Source organism: Lytechinus variegatus, chromosome 2 (genome assembly GCF_018143015.1).
Source record: "Lytechinus variegatus isolate NC3 chromosome 2, Lvar_3.0, whole genome shotgun sequence".
Taxonomy (NCBI): Eukaryota; Metazoa; Echinodermata; class Echinoidea; order Temnopleuroida; family Toxopneustidae; genus Lytechinus; species Lytechinus variegatus.
In genome coordinates, this window is record NC_054741.1 from 79,543,526 (window position 1) to 79,562,172 (window position 18,647).

The window sequence follows — 18,647 nt, forward strand, 5'->3', positions numbered from 1 at the left end:
TAATTGCATAACTGACAAAGCTTCTCACCCATTTGCCTTTGCACTGAATTAAATGAAATTCTCAATCTTTTCTTTATGATGGATTGTTGATATTACTTCTGGGCAGAGGGCAGAGGGCAGAGATGTATACATGGATTGAAACACAATAGGAAAATGATAAACTCATATCTGAAATCATTGAAATCAATGAAATTACATCAGTTTTGAAGTGAAAAAGAAATACATGTACGTACTATCAATATCAACTTGTTTCATTGGAATTTTCTGCTTCTAATAGATAACATAATTTTAGAGTTGGCCAGCCCTTTATTTGAGATAAGATGGAAAGCATGTAGAGTGTTCCTTGGTCTTAATGCAGAGAATTAAAAAAGAAATGTATACAAAATATTGAAAACATTATTAAAGTCACTCTTGCCTATAATTATGCACTGGGGTTCTTTCACAAAGACTTAGGCAATAGAGTCGCATGTAAATACTTAGTTGCATGTGTTTTAAAAGGCATGCCAAGTGCTTGGACACGCACTACTGCCTATTAATCAATAAGATTGCACGTTTATTTTATATATATACATGTTGGCATTTACATGCAACTCTAAGTCATACTAAAATCTTTGTGAAACACCCCCCAAATCACTATGAAATATGATAATGAACATGTGTTTTAAAAAGCATGACAGCATTTGTCAGATCATGCCAAGTGGACGCGCACTACTGCCTATTAATAAAATTGCACGTTTATTATTGGAATTTACATGTAATTCTAAGTCATACTAATATCTTTGTGAAACACCCCCAAATCATGTATGTAATATGATAATGAACATTTTTTAAAGCAAAGAGGGCTGAGATGCCTGTACATCTCACTGATATAGACATGGAAGGGGTGATGTCCATGTACTAGGTGTGCAAAAAAAAAAATAATGCGATTCATTATTTGAAAGTTTGTTGAACTCCTTTGTATTTTGAAAAACATTGAATGTTATTATGAACCGTCCCTTTTGTTCAATTTGAGATACAAGTGTTGAAATACATGTTAAAGTGATTTTATTGGGAAATGTTCTTTACTTAGAAAATATATCATCAAATGAAAATCTAGAATAGTTATGGGGTGTATTAACATTTTTTTGGGGGGTGGGGGTTGCCCAAAATTGCCAATTTGACTATGGTTTTATGAGAATCAGAGGGCTACTGTAACTCTGTAAAAAAAATTGCTCAACAAGTTTTTGGCGGTTTGATCGAAGTTCTGAGGAAATGGAGCAAATTTTGAGTTCCTTTTTTTTTTTTACCTCAGATCAGCTTGTGTGTATATGTACTATGGTCTATGCTGTCTATCCCAATAGTGCAGAGAGGGCAATCATTGTAGTATCTGTCTGTCTGTTATGTATGTTCCCCTTTTATTTAATAGTGAGTTTGGCAATTAAAATGTGAACTTTAATTGAAAATATGAATGAAAATATGCCATCAGTGATGAAATGCATATTCATGTATTTATGGCATTGACTTTCATATTTATCATTGTGCTTTCATTTCTTAAATGCTATTTTTTCAAATGAAGGTATACATATTACAAATCAAAATAAGCATGGTATAGTTGAATTGATGTACTTGATTAGTTCCTTACCATTTTTTAAAAGGAAAAGAGAAGACAATTATCTCACATTGTTTGTGAATTTTGCTTTCCTCAGATATCCGATACTGGCAAACATCAAATTTAATTTTAGCACTTGGGCTCATTATTTTGTCTGCTTCTATGAAGATGGAGAGATCCAATTATATTTAATTGATCAAGATAATTGTATCATTGCAGCAATACACTGGTAGACAACTGTGTTTTTAAAGGAGATGATGATTTTTTTTTCAAATATTATGACACCGTCGGTGACTTTAAAGTGGTCGTAAGCATTATCTTACAAGTATGCACTGAATTGTCATGAAGAGAAACGACACACTCATTTCAACATGGCGGCAAGCTCGTTTGTCTCTTTTATTTGGCCTTTAATCCAAGAATGCAATGTCTGCCTGGCATTAACCAGTTGACTACTTGATTTTTTTTAATTTAAATATAATTCATACAGGGAACCATTTCACTTTCATGCTGGCAGGGTTTATATTCTTTGGAAAATAATCTGTGCCTTTCTTCAGGGACAGTGCTTTCTCGGCAAGCAGGGTCACCTTCCCCATTATATTTCAAGTAGTGAAGGAAACAACGAAAGAGGAAGAATTAAAGGAAATGAAAAATAAAAGATTATCATTCTTGGTTATTTAACTTTTTGTTTCTCTTTTCTATTGACAAAAAAAAATTGAACATTAGGTTGCCTTGCCCCCCTGTACCTTTCTCTATCTGGGTGTGTAAAAGAAAGAATACTTTGAGATTTGATCCGATCTTATTTCTTTCAATAATCAGGTTTGATTCCCCATGATAGCTGGCACAGGTCCAAGCCAATTTTGCTTTTAAATAGACAAAGCAGTCCCATGAAAATAGTAATTATATACCAGGTAATGATAACAAAGTTCGCATGGGGTAATCCTCAAATTATTTGATATTTATTTAGGCCTATTGTGGGTGATTTATCATTGTACAGGTGTTGATTATTTTTTTTAATATAATTTTGATGCTATCTTTGATTTATTCTTAAATTTGTGTGCTATTTTATGATTTTTCTTATATATGTTTGTTACTTAACTATTTAATGAATGGGTTTATCGCAATGAGTTGTTATACCAGGTGGTCTAATTTACAAAGATTATTTTACACATATACATGTAAGGAACCCCTACATTATAAATGGTTAACCATTTTGGTTGTTTCAAAATATTATATTTGTTGGTGAACATCATTTTTATTTTGGTTAATCCTCTAATAGTGGTCATCACTGTTCCAGTTCACAATTACATTATATGATAGTGTATGTCCTACTACTATTATGAAAAGAAACGTTTCCTAATTTATATGAAACCACTTCTTAATGGGCTGAATATTTGAGGATATTATCATTGATATTCAATCACCAATTTTATAAGACAAGTGAAACTGGGAACTATTGTAATACACCCAGTGGCAATGATTATCTTGAATGCAATACAATGTGGTAACCATAGAAACAAACTCAATCCAAAGAATATTTATCAGTGGGTCAGTGGAATATTAATTGTGCTCAAATATTTATTGATAAATGCATATTTCTCTTTTTTTTCTGAATTTACCTTGTCAATAGTACATTAATCAATGTTAACCTCTTTGTTAAACAAGGATGTCCTTTTAAACAAAGAAGAAAATTGTCAAAGCCTGAGAATACTATATTGTAATGAGTCCAAATCAGCACTGACATTTTTGTGTTGGCAATGTTTAAATATAGTTTGTATTAACTTGGTCGACATGTACTAATGCACAGGTCTACTAGGTTTACCATGAATTTTGTCGAATTATGACATGGTTCAACCATCATTTGGTCCAAGTGTCACTTAGTCTAATTAATGCAAGAGGTTCTAATTTCAACTTGGTCCATTTCAATTTTCTTTTGCACTTTGTTGAATGAAAATTTAGTAAATACAAGTTTATCTAATTTTACAGGTTACATAATGTAGACCAAGTGGACATCGGATAAAATGAATGCATCATAACTGGATATTGGACCAAATGGTAAATTGGCTAACTGGCAATTAGACATAAATTTTTGGTATACGAATTGGTTGTAGCCGAATTAAGCCCAGCGCACACTATGCGACGCAATCTCACCCAAGATCCCATTGCAACAAAATCAGAGTGTGCCAACCTACAATGTGCTGCAAATGCAACCAGCTTTGTTGCAGACCAAATCTCAAATATTTGACATGTCAAATCTTTCTGCAATTTTTCTGTGATTTTGATTATTTGAGCAATCAGATTTGTTCTAGACAATGATGTCATGGCCAATTTGCTGCTGAGAGTGAGACCAAATGAAAAGTAGACAAAGTGGGTGTACGATATTAGTTTGTTGCCTATTTAAAAAATATCAGCTTTTCTATTAGATATCTTTACCACACTATTGACAATGGAATCAGTCCCATTTTGATATTCACCACTGAACTGTTATATTGTTGAGTTTTAAATTATTTTTGACTGGATGAGTGAAAATGTTTAGAAATGTTATAATTTCCAGTAATAATTTTACTTAGTTTATTCCACACAAACATTATTTTGAAGTATGTATATCAATGCAAGCAAGTGATGAATCACTAATAATAGTTCCTGAAATAAAATGCCTGGTCCCAGGGAGAATTGGTAGACTTTTGTATGAAATGACCAAAATGAAAAAAAAAAATGAAAATTGGAATGCATCACTGAGGAGTTTGCTCCTTGCATAAGTTTATCAATTTGGGTTTTGATTAGAAGTACTGTACATGTACCTGATCTTAATATCAAATATATTTGTATTTATTTTTATGAAACCTGAAAGTTTAATGCACTTGAGAAAAGCAGATTATGAACAATTTTGGGCAAAATTGATAAGTGAAATCTGAATGAAAGAGTAATCCTGGGGGCTCTTTCACATATATTTAAATGTGACATATATGCTCTATAAAGATGATTAATGTGTGATCTTATTGATTGCTTCACTGTAGTGAGTGTTAATACTACGGAATGTTCCCAATGTTCTGACAAATTTGGTCATAGAAGTCACACCTGAGTAACATCTTGTGAAACAAGTCAGTGGTTTCATTGATTACTCGTTATAAGCTACTGTAACCCTTGCATCTGATTGGCTCAGAGCAAATCAATGAAAATCACAGAATATTTGCTTCATGAAACACTACTGCATGCCAAACCCACCATTGGTCTGAGGGTAAAGTATGCATAAATTTAATCAATCATGCATCCATTGAGATATCAGACATTCAGTTTGTAGTTTGTGAGCTTTCACTAAAAATGATGTATGTTGGGGATCAGGAAATGTATTGCAATAAAGAGCACTACTAAAAACAATGATTATGAGTTGATTAATTTATTGGTAGATCCTAGAGTGTTAAGTAGAGCATTTTACAAGAAGTCACAGTCATGTCTTTTCATTACACACAAGCATGATTTCATCTCCAATTCTCATATAACTTTTAAAGACAATGATTGTGGAATGTAAGAATCATGCCAAGAAGGATGAATAGCAGATGCAGCCAAAAAACTTCTTGTAAGGTGCCTAAAGTAACAGTCTAAAATCTGTGTGGTGTTTCATAAAGTCATTTATAAGTTACGCATAAACTAATGCACAACTGGAGTATGATCTTAATTCAGGGGTGTGAGTGGTCACAAATAAAAAGATCTGAAGAGTGTTGAAAGTCTGAAATAGAAAGAGCTCCCATACTTTTTGTACAGAGGAAAGCAAAAAATAAGCTGAAAATCAAAACAAAAGAAATCTGAACTCTGACACCCCTGTTAAATGCCAAGGCAGCTACATATGGGAAGGGTCACTAGTCATGGGTAAAACCATTCAGGGGGCACATCCAGGATTTTCGGGGGGGGGGGGGGCATTTTTGTACATAAAAAAAATTAAAAGCACCCCCAACCCCCCCCCCCAAAAAAAAAGAATGTTTTTCACTCCCAAATAATGGTGATGTACAGTATTTCATGAAAAAAATGACAAGCAAAAAACAACGTCCTTACATATGCACCACATATTCTAATAAAAATATGGTTCTCAAGGGGAGGGGGGGGGGGGCATGGCCCGGATGTGCCCCTATCGAGATCCGCCACTAAAGCCATTCATAAATTCAATGAATTTATGAATGGCTTATGTCTAACCAAAGCTTTGAGTGGGAATGCCGCTGATCTTATTTACTATAACTATCTTCCATTTTCTTCATAGACAAAATAAAATCGCATACATTCGTAATTCCTAGGGTTCGTTAATCCAAAAACGAAATGAGGTTCATAATTCCGAAGGTTTGTTAGTCTGAAAACGAAATGATTAACGAACCTTATTTCATTTTCAGAGTAACAAACCTTCGAAATAACGCCACAAGTGTTCGGATTAACGAACCCTTTTACGTGTTCGGATTAACGAACATCGAGGTATAGGCAATTTACGTGTTTCGGAATTACGAAGTGTAACCAAATAAAATAGGATTATTCACTTAACAACATTTCACATACTTCTATAGAGATTGATAAAAAAAGAACTGAGAAAAAAAGTTGAAAAAGCAGAAGAGGAAAAATTAGGGAAAGCGAGAAAGAGGAAAAAGGCAGATAATGGAAGGAAAACTAATTAAAAAAAGGAAAGACACTACAAATTTGTTCTTCATCTGTTTTTAATTTCAAAAGGAAATTCAAGTCCATTTTTACCATTATTTGAATAGAGTTTTCATCACAAAATATAACACATTCCATGACATTTAATTCAACAGACCAAAATATAATTATTGTATCAGTAATAAAAAAAAAATCATGTTATTCCTCTATTGCCTGTGTGCTTGAATTAGCTAAAGATATATTCTCACGTGCTCCATGGATGGAAAATATACATGTACATGCAGCTTGAATCATTACATAATGCATTTGTACATGTGGTAGTACATGTTTATATAGAGATGTGTGCTAAACATATTTATCAGCTTTCAAAATACAGTATTTAATTATGGCACATGTGGCAATTCCAAAAGATTACCCATTCAACTTTTCCCTTCGAAGAATAAATATCTTAAAAGCTTCCATTTCCTTGCTGGCCACTTTTTCTTTTTAATTTTTTTATTCCAGTTTCAAATCAAATTGCAAATCTGAATTGCCTCTTTATCTTCCAAACATTTGTAGCACACAATGCAATTAATCATTTGTCAAAGATACAAGTAAATCTGCATATTAAAAGTTGAATGTCTCAAAACCACAGAAATCTGTTCAACTTGGGCTGAATTATTTTAAAAACATTGTTACATATACTCTTACATCACAGAGCCTTGACACGCTGCGCATACATGGCCATAAGAAACCCATCTTTAGAATAGAAATCAATTTACATTGCTTGATTTTATTTCGCTATAAACCATCATACACCTAATGCGTATGAAGGTGTGAAAAATCTTTAAGTATAAAACAATATGAAAAATGAGAGGTTTCTTTACCAGACCAATCTCTTGTATCAATTCTTAAACACCACAAATACAATAGGCTTGACCCTTGAACCGCTTCGTTATGATGTAGTTTTGATAGAGGGATGTTACAAAATGCCGTTTTGAAGAACAATTTATAGATTGGAATTATTATTTAACAAAATAAAGTTTGAATTTTTATTATAAATAATTATAATGATTATCGAAATTTAAATTTTTATTATTTGTTAAATAAAATTTTTTATCTATGAATTGTTCTTCAATGATGATGATGATTATTATAATGGTGGTGGTGATAAATCATTTTGAGAGTAGTAGTGCTGACTGCTAATTTCAGTGGGTCTGTGGACGGGGAAGGAACGGGAGTTAATATATATAATGACAGATAAATGTAAGTTCGATAAGTATTTTTATTATTCTTTATTTCATCAAATTTTGATCTCCTTTTCTCAAAGAGAAGAATCCTCAACGTTTCTTGCAACGTTCAGAAAAGTATGACGCTGGCTCCAGGCTGGTTAATGATGGAGAATCGGTGAGATTCTCCATGGAGAATGGAGAAAAACTTATAAAGTACGGTCTTCCTAAATCTTCGCTGCACGATTTCATGACCAAGAAGTACAAGCGTGATGGCAAAGGAGGCTTAACCCTCTTGAAAAGAGAAGAGGAGCAGAAGTTGGTGGACCACATTCTTCACCTGGCAGATAGAGGATATGGACCATCCCAAACTCAAGTAAGTAGACTTGATACTCTGGTTACCCTAACATTCAATAGAATTTTAGCAGGGCAAGTATGAAAATAAAATATGAGCCAATTTGAATATAACAATTTCATGGGTTTTTTTTGATGAAAAACCTCAATGTTAAAGATAGAACTTTTTTATATATACATATATTTAAGGTTTTTATTGAAATAAATCATAATAGTTTATTCTCTTGTTTTCTTTTCATGTAGGTCATCTGCCTTGCTTCAAATCTGGCAAGAAAACTAGGCAGATTTATTGGGCGCCCATGCACCAGGCACTTCCTCACCAACAACTGGTTCAGAGGGTTTATGAGGAAATGGCCAAGGATCCAGCAAGTGAGGCCAGCTGCGCTTTCGATGTCGAGGGCAAAGAGCTCCCAGGAGGAAGTGGTGCACAGCTACTTCAAGAAGCTGGAAGCTACCATCAAAAAGTACAACCTGGAAATGAGAGTGGACTTGATATACAACGTCAACGTGGGCGGCTTCAATGCTCAGCACAAGTTTGCAAGTAACTATTGCAGAGATATTCACTAGGTATGTTCCAAACAATATATGTGAATTACTTTGAAATTGGCGATTCTTTCTGCTCATTTTTTGTGAAACTAACTTCAAATGCGACTTTTGTCAAATGTCTGGAGACCCAACCCCCCATCCTACAAGAAATACCAATGTGGTCCACGACCTTTACCGCTCTCTCTCTCTACATTCTATATGCTTGTCTTAAATTAAGCCATTATCCTTCAACACTCTCAATCCTGTCAGTGCTCAGAGAGCAGGCTAATCATGACGTCACAATGTTTTCCAATGCGCAGCAAACTCAGTAGTGTATATATGCGCTGAATACGAGCAGGAAATAGAACAGGACTTTGTACACAGATCGAAGGGGTTCCCAGAGAGAAACAACAGCATTTGAAGAGAAATTTACACATAAGTCTCATATTACTGACATTTTCCGCTTTTGAACGAGATTAGCGTAAGTTAGGAAACTTCATTTTTCTCGTAAATTTCTGTTTTTTCTTGAAGTAATGTTCATTAGTGTAGAATAAAGTGTTTTTCGGAGAGCCGAAATTCTGATGTTCTCTGCTTTGTCTTTTTTATATTGTCAGCTGGTCGGTTTAGAAGTTTCTTTTAAGTGGTTAGACAGTTGAACAACGTAGGTAAATGTAAAGACATACCGTAATGAAATCGGCAAATTGAGCTGTAAATCATTGTGATGTCACCTGAAGAATGATCGCTTGTTGTTTGCCTGACTTCCGGGTACATTATTGAGCCTATTTCGTACATGCTCGCTTGCTACTCATTTTTTTGACGAATATTTCTTCCAATTACTTCCAGTTCTTTTGTATTTTTGAGTCATCATGCCATCAGCGGATTCTTCAGACATTGATTCAGGGCCTGAGTACTCGTTAACTGACTCATCAGATTCTGGTAGCAGTTCAGATGATGAAATTGAGGGGATTGCACCATACAGATTCGAGCCGGAGGAAGGATCAGATGAGGTGGAGGTAGAAGAAGTTGTAGTCGACAACCTACGTCAAGAAAGACTTGTTAACAATTTCTGCTACGTCAATTCTGAACTTTCATGCTTTCCAATACTTATATTGGCTTACTTTTTGTTTTCCACGATATTCTCGGCTCATTTAACACTGGAATAATTTCGAAAAATTGACCGCAACTTGCCGCCTTCTTTCCTGGGCAGCCCATGGCAGAGCAAAGGCTGTATAAGCTTGGCCGTAAATTTGGCGAGTGTTCAACTTACTTTGCCGTTTACTTCCCCAATTCGGACCCGGGGAACAATGGGCTACGCAGCCGAGCGATAGCTGTGCCGGTAGGTAATTTGCGTCAAGATCAGAGTGTCTAAATTTACATGCACACAATTGTTATTGCAGCAAAAATGGTGCAATAGAGCTGATCTCTTGTGAAAATCACTGCTGATTTTTTTTGTAATAATTCAGATAATGTTGAACCAATTTACTGATGGCTGAAATGATTGCTTATTTTCCTTATCCCTTTCATTCAATCATCTCTAAGGTTTCCAGCATCCATTAAAGCCCTTAATTTAATATTGAGATTCTCTTCCTGGACTTTAAATCCAACTATGGTAATTAAAAAAAGAAAAGAGAAAAGCAATGAATTTGTCTGCAACTGTCTCTTCAGTTTCTTGTATTATATTTATAGGTGATCATGCAGGATCATGCAGTGGGGACTGTTCACCAATGCCCATCGTCTAGGAGTGTGTTTGCTGCAAAGAAATCCCAGAGGTAGTTCAGAAGATGGATTCTTTCAATGGCGATGATCTGGATTGCATCCCAAACCATCCAGGATTTGAGGGGGTTTGTCTCAACCCCTGGGTGCTGGAGACGGCCTATTAACATTACCGGCAGCAGTATGGAGGAGGAGGTCACAATGATGAGAAAGAGAATGAGTATGTATATTTTCAAGAAATATGCTAAAATGTGAATCAGAGCAGTATTAAGAAGGAAATGAAATATATTAACTTAAAAAGAGACATTTATTTTAGGACTAGTTTCTTTGGTTATTTTACAGCATGATTACATTTGTAGGGAAATTGGAAAGGATTATGGGTACTTGATTGATTTAAAAACTACCAAAAAAATTCAGTTGAATAAATAACTTCCCCCAATGTTTACGTAGTTTCCATTTATCAAAACTACGCAGCTGTTTAGTTTTTATTTAAGGTAGCCTTATTCATTCACTCTGTTGAGATGACATTTTTTTCCACTCTACTTGCAGGAAGAACCGTCATGTGGCTTACCGCCAACTTGCCCACTGGTGCTGGGGTTTCCTGGGACGAGCAGTCAGGGTACCCCTTCCATTGTGCGCTGTGAGATTGATCAGATATACCTTCACATCAGAAGTCTACCATGGCTTCCAGGAGCTGTGATATGACAAAGTGAAGCCCTTTGGATGTATAAAGAGACTTAATGACGATTCAGAAGTCTACTGTGTCTTCCAGGAGCTGTGATGTGACACATTGAAGACCTTTGGATGTATAAAGAGACTGTATGACGAAGAGTATGATTTTAGCGTCAACATCCTTAACATTCCTACTACCAACATTAAGTGTTGAGGTCTGCGGATGGGAATAATTTTTAGGGGTTACGTTTCGTACCAAATACAAGTGTTGACTCCATCATCAAGTAAATGAAGATTCTGCAGAAAAGATATACAGAAATTCAAGATACACGTAAGACAACAAAAAAGTAAACCAATAAGGACACCATAGGAAAGAACAAATGGAATGCCTCTGGCCGTCTCACCTGCATCACGCAGGTCAATATAGCAGCAGTGCTGACTTTGAATACTACTCTAACTCGCACAAGATGTTCAGTGATACATGGTTACTCTTATGTCCACTTTTTATGAACTAGACCAATAAATGATGGTTATTCAACAGATACACCCAATTCGGCCGAAGTTCATTGACCTTTGACCTTGGTCATGTGACCTGAAACGCGCACAGGATGTTCAGTGATACTTGATTACTCTAATGTCCAAGTTTAATGAACTAGACCAATAAACTTTCAAAGTTATGATGGTAATTCAACAGATACCCCCGATTCGGCCAAAGTTCATTGACCCTAAATGACCTTTGACCTTAATCATGAGACCTGAAACTTGCACAAAATTTTCAGTGATGCTTGATTACTATTATGTCTAAGTTTCATGAATCAGATCCATAAACTTTCAAAGTAATGATGGGAATTCAACAGATATCCCCAATTCGGCCAAAGTTCATTGACCCTAAATGACCTTTGACCTTGGTCATGTGACGTGAAACTCAGGCAGGATGTTCAGTGATACTTGATTAACCTTATGTCCAAGTTTCATGAACTAGGTCCATATATTTTCTAAGTTATGATGACATTTCAAAAACTTAACCTCAGGTTAAGATTTCGATGTTGAATCCTCCAACATGGTCTAAGTTCATTGACCCTAAATGACCTTTGACCTTGGTCATGTGACATGAAACTCTAATAGGATGTTCAGTAATACTTGATTAACCTTATGGCCAAGTTTTATTAACTAGGTCCATATATTTTCTAAGTTATGATGTCATTTCAAAAACTTAACCTCAGGTTAAGATTTGATGTTGACGCCGCCGCCGTCGCCGTCGGAAAAGCGGCGCCTATAGTCTCACTTTGCTTCGCAGGTGAGACAATAAAACATGATAATGTCAAATACCTACTTTTTCTACTATGTGGCTGCAGCAAAAACTGTTTAAACAAAGGAGCCGAAGAAAGATGAGCAAACATTCACGAACAGTTCTGGGACCAGGAGTATTCTGTAAGAAGAGCCTGGATCTTTTCAAAAATCAAAACACAGGAGCAATTAAGAATGAATAAGAGGAAATAGTGGCAACAAACGGAAGATATCTCACTACCATAAACTTCAAGAGATGATGGGAATGATGCCATTCTTTGCAAGGTGTTTTTCTTGCACACACTTGGCTACAAGCATGATAAAATCCTGTCAACAAATGACAGACATGGCTGCTCATAAACTAACCATTACGGTTAAGGAGTTAATAAGATCACACACCACATCCTTTCAACCAGCGTTAAGTCATTATCGCAGAGAACATACCGCTCTCCGAAAATACTTGCCTCCCGAGCTGTGACATGTTCAAAGATTTTACACTCAACACCCAAAGATCTGTGGGAACCAGTATTATAGAAAAATGATCAGGGAAATGATGTATGTTATGCCAAACTTGGGGAAGATAAGTGCAAGACTTGTATGGAATATGAATGTCAAGTTGAAAACAAGGGCAACAATGGGGATGACGTGACATACACATTATGTGCAGAATGGGCAAAAGATAAAGTGCATGCAGGCATTGCCAGATCATGGTATGAAATTTGACAAAAACAGACAGAAAGACATTGGTGAAGCAGTCTACAGCATGGATATGCATACAACCAGTATGCTTCGATATATGACAGGAGTAAACTCATACATACCTGTCAACTGTCACGATTAAATCGGAAAAATATGATTTTTCGAAATTTTAGACCCCCCAAAATCGGAATGTCCCGTTTTTTCAATTTTTGAAGGAGAGATTTTGTCATAGGACAAATCCACCCGAAATCGCGGTTATTTGGCGTATTTATCGCGAGGATCCAGCGAGTTGGCGGGCGATATTTCTCGCCACCGTGATGCATTTCTCTCGCACAGCAGTATCCCGTGAATGTGCAGGTATTGATGGGTTCCCGCCAGCGCAGCCCCGATTGCTTATGTGTCCGTGTATACGGTTCGGAGACTGGTATCCTTTCTTTCGTAAATGACACAATCATGGCGCTGATGTAGTTCATTTAGAAATGGTACCAGTCTAGCGTCTATATCCAAGTGCAGCGAAGACGTGACTGTGAACCGTGATTACAGCTGGAACTCCCAAAACAGGTTCGTCATTGTTACTTTCTTTTATTTGTGTGATGATTTATGCTTGGCCCCTTACACGTTTATTTTTTCGTTTGTTGAGTCTTTGTATTGTGTTTTTCGTTCCGGCTCTGTCACTAAGTTAAAGCACGCGCAGTCGTTGAAAGCACGCGTGGCCATCGCCAGTGCGAGCGGCTCGATAGGCCTTGTATTGGCCGCAACTCTGGGCGTCGTGATTTATGGTGAAGTGCTTGGCCAAGTCTACCATCATGGCTGGCATGGCATTGGCTATCCAGCGAACAGTCTGAAATGCGAAAAACGTATTTCAACATGAAAATATATCCCTCTCACAGCGGATACAAAATATTTTATAATCTTAAGCATGATAATTGGATTGAAGTGAGGTTCTCTTTCATTTGATCTATTTAGACTGTAGTTCTACTTTCATGACTTTAGTTTGAAGTTTGTTTGAGAAAGATGAAATGAATGGTCTGCGCCTGCGCTTGCAGTCTGGCCCCCACATCAGATTGGATATGAGTGTAAAATGTTTCTTCGTGACAATAAAGATAGATTGGACTTGCCAGCATTTTACCCCAGTGTTAAGAGCTTTCTCATTTCTTCTTCGACATACATGCTGTACAAATACCCTTATAATGATGATGATGTGTTGGTTAATGCAGAAATACTGGATATTTCCAAAAGGGCTGACAGAAAGTTTAAGTCTGTAGAATACTTCATTGACAGATTCCACCTTGTACCTCCTGAAAAGATGGATGGAATGCAGACAGAGTTTAACCTCTACCAAATTGATGAGGGAGTTTCTGCTATCAGTGAAGAAAGTGAGAGAATTGATGTGAAGTGGCATAAAATTAGCCAACTGAAAGATCAGAAAGGTTGCTATAATTATGATATCCTTTCATCAGTGATGAAAGCTGTGTTAGTGATCTTTCATAGTAACAGCGACTGTGAAAGAATTTTCTCTGTAGTTGAGAAGAACAAAACAAAGAGCTAGTCTTGGTACTGCTACTCTTGGAGCTCTCCTCTGCCACAAGATGGCAATGCAGAGCAGGGGGAGAGAGTGTAGCACATCAAGCTACCCAAGTGATATTCTCAGGAGTGCAAGGCGTGCAACATACCTTGCACATTCATCTAAGTCATCATAAGTATGGAAGTTTGCAAGAATATATTGATGAAAATATAGTTTTTGTGTTACTTAGAACCCACAATCATGTTCTCAATATCTTCAAACCCTGTACCTTCAGGAGTGTTGCTATCAGGAGTGCATGCTGGGGCATTGCTGTTGGTCCACCAAAAGGGACTGCAAAATGTTTCTCTTTCAAATTTCCAAATGGCTTGAAGTTGAAAGGAATTATGGAGGGCCATTAGAGACATAAAATGATTCTACAGGTGTTTATATATGTATAGAGTGTAATTCTGGTATCATTTAAAGCCTCCAATGTCCTCAAGAATGCCATTTTCCTTTCGATCTGCCCCTTGAAAACCCTGTCAGAGACGCTGCCCGTGGACCCCCGTCCAAGGGTGTTCCTATTTCAAATTTTCAAATGTTGGCAGGTATGCCTTGACACATAGGCTTGTACAATTTCACAAGACTTTTGCTCCACTAGGCAGAAAGAAGAATACAAACGATCCCATCATTAGAGTACTTTGGACTAAAGGGATGTCGGGCTGCAATGCTGAGGATGTCGCCAGTACCTTTATCAAGTGCATTAGAAAGGCGAACTTCTGTGACAGAATAAAGTTCACATTCTACATGGACAACCTGGACATTGTACAAAGCCATGACAGCACAAGTTAATAGAGAAGTTGGTCCTCAAGAAATCATCCTGAAGTACCTTGAGAAGGGACACACTTTCATGTCTGCTGATTCTTTCCATGCCCAGGGGCAGTATGGAATGCTATGCAAAACAAACACAAGAAGTTTGTAATGGGTTAAATTTCGTAACATTACTGTTCAAATACCAAACCATATCATTTGGGGCAATTTCCTTGTAGGATGTCATTCTGTCAAATCATCAGGGGGTAACCGTACCAAGAAGCCCTTGTAGATATAAATTACTTTTCCATGGTCCCTGTCAAAGTTTCTGCAGGATTATCAAATGACAAGGCATTGCTAGTTGAGTGTAAACATGGCAGACTGCATCATAATAGCAGAGTGATGACCTTCCCTGAAGATATTCTACTTTTTAGGTGAAAGCTGGTTGGGGTTCTCGACTACAGACTCGCTCAAGAACAGACAAAAAAGTGGCAACAGTGCATGGCAGAGATATTACACCTTTCTGTAGGATGCTTTGGTGGCAACTACCTGTACACCATGAATAACATTTCATTGGCAGAGTGAAGTAATACATTGAAAACAAGAGGCTGACTTATCAATAGAATCACAGATTCGAGGACAATCTACATTTTAGAACCATTGCGAAAAAGAGACCTCAAACTCTATATCATCTCACATCTTGTCATAAATTGACTAGAACATAATAGATAAAAGCATACCTAGATCTTACAAGAGATACATAATTTAATAGTCCCATTTTGCAATAATCAAGAAAGCTGATTATATTTCAATGGACCTTCTTTAGTGAAGAATGGCTCTTCACTATTGAATTACAAATGAACCTGGTGATGGCAAATGACTACATATAAATGAACATTAATTATTTTATTTTATTTCATTTTTTTTTGAGGGGGGGGGGCTCACTTGACAAGAAAATAAGCTTGAACTGCTACACAACTTTTCAGGTGACTTCCAAGACCTCAAAGTGTGGATGGTTGCATTCAGGTCAGGGATGCCTATATCAGGGTTTCAGGGCTGGCACTTTGCATCAACCTGGCACATGTCCCCACTGCTTGGTTCTTGCTCAAGAAAGATGCATCAAATATGTTGTTTATACCCAACACACCGATCAACACCCCTTTCTATTAGAGGATGTATACATATACATTATATACATAATGTTTCTATAACCTTGGTATCATTTTCTCCTTTTCCAATTAATGCAGCAATGAATTACTGTTTGAATTTTGATTTACACCTTTGAATACATTCTCTACAGAGAAGTACAACGAAGAAGAGTGTGAGAGTTGGGGAAAAAGTAGTAAGGCCTGTAAGAAATACTCGTCTAGTTGAGATAGAGCTCCATAATGCTGGACAGGGGGAATATGCAGCACCCATCTTTTATAAGAGGTTCAGAATGGAAAAACTGTTGAAAAAGCATTAGAAATTAAGGTACATTAGAAAAGAATACTTCACCCTTTTTTGTTTTACATAATTCCGTTTTCTCCAATTATTCTTGTTAAGTGCAAAATTTACTTGAGACCCTTCTTTAAATTTCAATGTTTAAATTGTTCCCCCTAAATAATTGATTATGATATATTTTAATTTGATACATCCTATCAGCAATAAGGGGAATGTCTCAACCAGTCTCGCCCACATTTACTATGCAATTCAATATAATTGCATCAGTGTTGACTTGGGGATCTTGAAATAAACATTTCCTCTGTTTACATCTGATCAAGGGCCAAATGTTACACATGCCCTAATGATTTGACACAAATCTCTTTCTTAAAGGCTTTTGAATGTATCGGTGTTACTATGAACTTTCCAATTTTAACATGTACCATATAGCAAAGTCGCTTTTTCCTATGAACATTCACGTAGAAGACATAGGAATTTATTATTATAATATATTCATTTATGATATAGATGTGAAACAAATGTTGGAAAATAAGGAAATTTAAGGTGGGATATGACCACTTATTCCTTGGTCACATATGCTCTAAGGCAGCCATATGGCGAGTTGAAAACAGTCGTTATCAAGTTCGAGCTGTTTGAAAATAAAAATGAACAAAACAGCCGTTTTCGACTCGTAGAGCAAATGTGACTGAGGTATTACATCCCATTATGACAAAATATCCATTTTAATCAATTTTTACCCCTGGTATTGATGAAACAACCTATAAGGGTCTTTGGCTCTTTTTTGCTAACAGGGGAATGATTTGCTTATATTCAACAGATCAAAGAGCACTAAACATATTACATGCACGGGGCGGCTCATATCATCCTTGACGAATAAGGGCAGAGTCTTCTTGAAGCATACATGGAGGTCCGGTGTTTGACACCAGGGTTTGGTCAAAGGAAAAGAGAGAACAGAGAACCCTTCTTCCTTAAGAAGAATGGGTTCTTTCTCACCAACCCCAGCCAAACCATGTCAGGGCTATGGAAAGCGCAGCAACTCCCTGGGAGATTCCTCCCTACTAATGTGAAAAAGACTGCATCCACATATGCAAGAATGACTCCCATATCATTTTAGAGTCAATCTTATGTTAGTGTCCACATGTCTATAGTGGTCACTTGCCTTGATAATGACCAATAAAACCAATTTCCCTTGGAGGAAGATTGTGTGGCAGCTGGGGTGGCCACTATAGACAGGTTCCAACACATACATTGTGATTGTTTTATTATGAGTATTTGGAATTTTGATTATACATATATGATCACAACATTGTGGTTCGCAAAACAGAGTCTCGCCTGATTTTGCAATCAATGAAATATGACCTTTTGAATTTGTAAGCTTTTTTTCTGCTTTGTATTCTGATGTTATGTGATTTTACTCTGTAATGGTGTCTTTGACATCTTTTATGTACATGTACAAATGTGGAAATAAATTTTATGAACTTATGAACTAATTGTTAAGTCAATTGGTGATTTTATGTAATCTGGACTTAGCAGCAAAGTGAGCTGCTTGTGATAAATGTGTATGTTTTGAAATCATTCAATCTAAAATAGGCAAATATGAATCTAACAACCAGAGAGGCAGAGGAGATTGCTGATTTCATGTCGCAAAAGCCCAACACTGTGAAAAAGTTATATGTGCAGCTTCAGCAACTACCCGCTAAGAGACGTTCCTAAAGTGCCATAAAAATTATGTGGAATGAGGTAAGAAACTTTTACTTGTATCTCTTCAAAACCTTCTGCAGGAGGAAATCCTGATGCTGTGGTGTGTTGTATCTTGGTTGCATCGTAATCGCATCTCTCGGAAAGATTGTTGCATCCCTGAAGATATACATGGGAATGTCTTCATAGCGGTTAAAGACACTTTGATAGCTCAGGAAGAATATGATCTTAACCAGAATGAATGTGAAATGATATGGATTAACCTCCATGTGGAGGGAGTTGCACCAGTTTTTATTGGTGCATGATACCATTCCCAGAAGACTGGAATCGATTACATGCATTGCCTGGATACGTCCTTCGAGAAAATTTGTGACCATGCCTCCATTTGGTTGCTTGGAGACTTCAACATGCCAGATGTTGATTGGACCTCCAGCTGCTTGTTTCCAAGTGGAAGATCCCCTGGGCCAAGCAAAGTGATGGTCAAACATCACCATGGACCATAATCTTCATCAAAATA

At 36.6% G+C, this 18,647-nt stretch overlaps 1 pseudogene; it reads left to right on the plus strand.

The window, feature by feature from the left end:
- Window positions 1-10,031: 10,031 nt before the first annotated feature.
- LOC121406970 lies at window positions 10,032-11,067 on the plus strand (annotated as a pseudogene).
- The last annotated feature ends 7,580 nt before the right edge of the window (window positions 11,068-18,647 follow it).